Source organism: Myotis daubentonii, chromosome 1 (genome assembly GCF_963259705.1).
Source record: "Myotis daubentonii chromosome 1, mMyoDau2.1, whole genome shotgun sequence".
NCBI lineage: Eukaryota > Metazoa > Chordata > Mammalia > Chiroptera > Vespertilionidae > Myotis > Myotis daubentonii.
In genome coordinates, this window is record NC_081840.1 from 79,507,845 (window position 1) to 79,512,258 (window position 4,414).

The following is a 4,414-nucleotide window of genomic DNA, read 5'->3' on the forward strand; positions in this document are numbered from 1 at the left end:
GGGTGGGTCCAATGTGATAACCCTGTGCCATGGCTTCCTGATGGGAAGTAGACATTCCAACTTGACTTAGTCACAGTATAACCTTTCATTGCCTTAAGTTGAATAAAAAAATAGTCTTATAGAAAAAAAAGCAAAATGCTTGAGGATGAGTTAAGGTTGAGAACTCATTTCGATTAATCAATAACCACAGACTTCAATTAACTGCTGTCACCACAAACCAGCTTTCCACGGTTCACTGTTTCTCAAGAACTGTCACTTAGTCACTTTAGCCACGTGAGAACCTCATTCAGAGATGACTGTGCACTTGAGATCAAAGTCAGACATGCTATTTTCTGCAAATTCTGAGACTCTTCATTGTTTGAATTGACATTAGGGAGCCAAATCATAGGAACACTAGAGAGATTCTGCCAGGGAAGGGTTTTTACATAACACAGATGGAGATGGAATGTCCATGCCTGGGCAATTGTTTCATTCAGAAAGGATGTATTAAGTACTTTCTTTGTGTGTGGCATTCTACCAAAAATATGGTGAGCAATGACAGATTTAGTTTCTAATCTTGAGGAGTGAAACATACAGTAGCCAAATAAACACACATGTATATGATTATGAATGATGTCAAGTACTCTGGAAGAAAAAATTGTGAAGATTATGACTGGTTAACCTGACCTTTTATCGAGGTTGGGAAAGATTGTGCTGAAGAGGTAACAACTGCCAGTCATGCCAACATGCAGTTGAAGGTGGAGATGTTCCCTGATATGTTCAGGTATTTATCTTAAGGTAATCACACACCTGGAGGTTCTGGAGTGCCTCTTAGCATTATGGGAAATAATGAGAAATTTTGCCAAAAATAATTTCTTCTATTTTTCAGAAAATATGAGGAATTCCTAGACAATAGGCATAAGTGAATAAATTAAAGTCTGAAAATTTAAAGCTTCTATTAACCAAACCATCATAGTAATGCAAAAACCTTGGATTGGGGGATGTTATTTCCAATAACCTGTTCAAAAATTGGTTTCTAAGATATGTAAAGAAGTCTTTAAAACCCTTAAGGTAAATAAGTCAAATGTAAATGTACAAAGGATATGCTCGACATTCTCAGAAGAGCAAAATCAAATGGCTAATAAATTTCTGAAAAGATAAAGAACCTCACCAGTAGTCAGGGAAGTGGTAATAGAAACCACTAAGATTTACCACTTCAAACCAAGTAGAATGCAAAAAATTATTAAGCTTTACAATACTAAGTATTAATTAGAACAATAACTTTGTGAAGCAATTAGACAATACCAAAGACAACTGAAGGCATGTATATTCTATAACCTGGACATTCCACTTTAAGGATATACCCAACAGACATTCCTGCACATGGACACATAGAAGCATGATAAAGAATGCTCACTGCAATTGTGTGTGTTTTAAATCTCTATTGTTGAGATTATTACAGAAGTCCCTCTTTTTTCCCCCTTCACCCGGTTTCTGCCCCACCCCAGGCCTTTGCCACCCTATTGTCTTTGTTCATAGGTAATGCATATATGGGTACAAGAATTTTGTTTAATCTCTTCCTGCCCCCCCTTCCCTCTGAGAATTGTCAGTCTGTTCCATTTTCATGCCTCTGATTCTATTTTATTCACCAGTTTATTCCATTCATTAGGTTTCTCATTTGTTTATTTTGATTTTTAGTTTCAATTGTTGATAGGTATGTATTTGTTGCCATTTTGTTGTTCATATTTTTTTAACTTAAAACAAATTTTTATTACACAAAGGTCACATAATTGGATATTTCTCTACTTTGTACACAATTATTCTTACTCTCCACAGAAAGGCTGCATCTTCACTTCTCATCAGGTGATGGCAAGCACTAAAATCCTGATTTTAACAGAATAGTAGTAAAAGTGCCTCAGTCATTTAAGTTGAAAGCAGTACATTGGTATATGGTTCTTGCACTTATCAGGAATGTACAAATGTATTTTTATTCAAAAATACAAAATAAATTATCTGTAGGCATGGACAATGGCAGCAGTAAACCATTGTGTGTTGTCAACTGAAACCAGTAACTGGCGATTAGAGTGATTTTCTTGAACATCAGCCAGCCTTTTCTTCAGTCATTTCCTTCAACTGACTTCTCTGAAGTTATAGGTGAGGAGATGACCTGAGCATCCTCTCAGTTCTCACTAATGATGGTAAAGCACGATTGCAGGGCTAGAACATGCCGCCTCCCATCCCTCCTCCCATCCCACCCACCCCACCCATCCCAGGGTCCTCCTCTTTAGGAATTTCTGTGACCACGACTTCTGCTGTTGTTAACAGAGGCCATGTCAGCAGCATCCAGTAAAGCAGTTCTTACAACCTTATTTGGACCAATGATTCCTTTTTCCACCTTACTCACAAAATCTCCAAGCATGGCGTCATAACCAATTTCTGAGGAACTTTTCATAATTTCCTCAACTATCAATGACCCCTCAACACCTGCATTATTAGCAATGGTCATTGCAGGAATTTTCAGTGCTTTCTTAATAATTTCTATACCAATTTTTTGATCTTCATTAGTTGGAGTTAATGAGCCCAAGGCTGGAATGCACCAAAGCAGGGCACAGCCCCCTCCCAGAACAATGCCTTCCTCCACAGCAGCTCAGGTAGCATTGAGGGCATCTGTGACTCTGTCTTTCTTTTCATTCCCTTCCACATCACTGGTCCCACCAGCCTTCAGCACAGCTACCCCATCTGAGAGTGTGGCCAGGCGTTCATTTAGTTTTTCCTTTTCATATTCACTAGCTGTGATATCTAAGTGCTCGATGATTTCTTGAATATGCTTTTTTAATTTGAACCTTGTCACCTTTTCCTTTCAAGAGCATGGCATCGTCTTTGGTCACAATGACCTCTCCAACTTTTCCTAATTCGTGGGGCTGAACATCTTCTAGATTGAGCGTCAATCCTTCTTCCCCAAACACGGCACCACCAGTAGCAATACCCATGTCTTTAAGCTGGTTCTTCTATTGTCCTCAAAACCTGGAGCTTTGACTGCTACAACCTGAAGGCCAGCTTTTAGCCTATTCACAACAAGTGTAGTTAGAGCTTCTCCATCAACATCTTCAGCAATTATGACCAGGGGCTTACGGTGAGCATTGGCAATTTCAAGAGCTGGTACGATGGATTGAACACTAGAAATGTTCTCTTCACTCAACAGAATGTATGCATCTTGGAAATCACATTACTGACATGTTGCTGTATTAATAAAGTATGGAGAAATATAACCTCGATCAAACTTCATGCCTTCAACCATTTCTAAGTCACCATTCAGTGTTTTTCCATCCTTTACAGTGATGAAGCCTTTCCTTCCAACCCTTTTCATTGCGTCAGAAATTATGTTGCCAATTTCTTTGTCTCCATTTGCAGGAATTGTAACAACCTTAGCTATTTCTTCAGGGGTTATCACAGGTTTAGACTGCTTCTTAAGTTCAGAAATTACAGCATCAACAGCTAACATCACACCTCTCCTGATTTCCACTGGATTAGCACCTTTACTGATCTTCTCAAAGCCTTCCTTGGCAATGGAGCATGCCAGCACAGTAGCAGTGATGGTGTCATCCCCACCCTCTTCATTTGTATTATTGGCAACATCTTGAACAAGTTTAGCACCAATATTTTTATATTTATCTTTTAAGTCAATGGACTGCAATGGTCACACCATCTTTTTTACTTTGGGACTTCCCCAGCTCTGTTCAATAATCACTGTTCTTCTCTTTGGCCCCATTGTAATGGGTACAGCATCGGCTAAAAGGTCTACACCTTGAAGCATTAAGGCTCGAGCCTCTGCACCAAATTTTACATCTTTGGCATAAGCTCAAGTTATATGAGGATCCAGTGCCCTGGACATGGGCCTAATCTGGTGGACTGTGTGTAATCGAAGCATTTCTGCAGGGCAGTGGCAGGGCATGCAGGCGGCAAGGCAGGCCTTTGGTGGTGAGTAAGTTTGTTGTCATATTTTTGATCTTTTTCTTCTTCTTCCTCTTCTTAAAGAATACCCTTCAACATTTCATATAATACTGGCTTGGTGGTGATGAATTCCTTTAGCTTTTTCTTGTCTGTGAAGCTCTTTATCTGACCTTCAATTCTAAATGATAGCTTTGCTGGGCAGAGTAATCTTGATTGTAGGTCCTTACTAGTTATCACTTTGAATATTTCTTTCCACTCCCTTTGACTTGCATAGTTCCTGTTGAGAAATCAGCTGACAGTCATATGGGCATTCCCTTTTGGTAACTAACTGCTTTTCTCTTGCTGCTTTTAAGATTCTCTCTTTATCTTTAGCCCCTGACATTTTAATTATGATGTGTCTTAGTGTGGTCTTGTAATCTGGTGTGGTCTTTTTTGGGTTCCTCTTGTTTGGGGCTCTCTGTGCATCCTGGACTTCTATGTCTAT

The 4,414-nt window shown here is 39.3% G+C and overlaps 1 pseudogene; it reads right to left on the reverse strand.

The window, feature by feature from the left end:
• Positions 1-1,780: 1,780 nt before the first annotated feature.
• LOC132241209 (60 kDa heat shock protein, mitochondrial-like) lies at positions 1,781-3,907 on the reverse strand (annotated as a pseudogene).
• Positions 3,908-4,414: the final 507 nt, after the last annotated feature.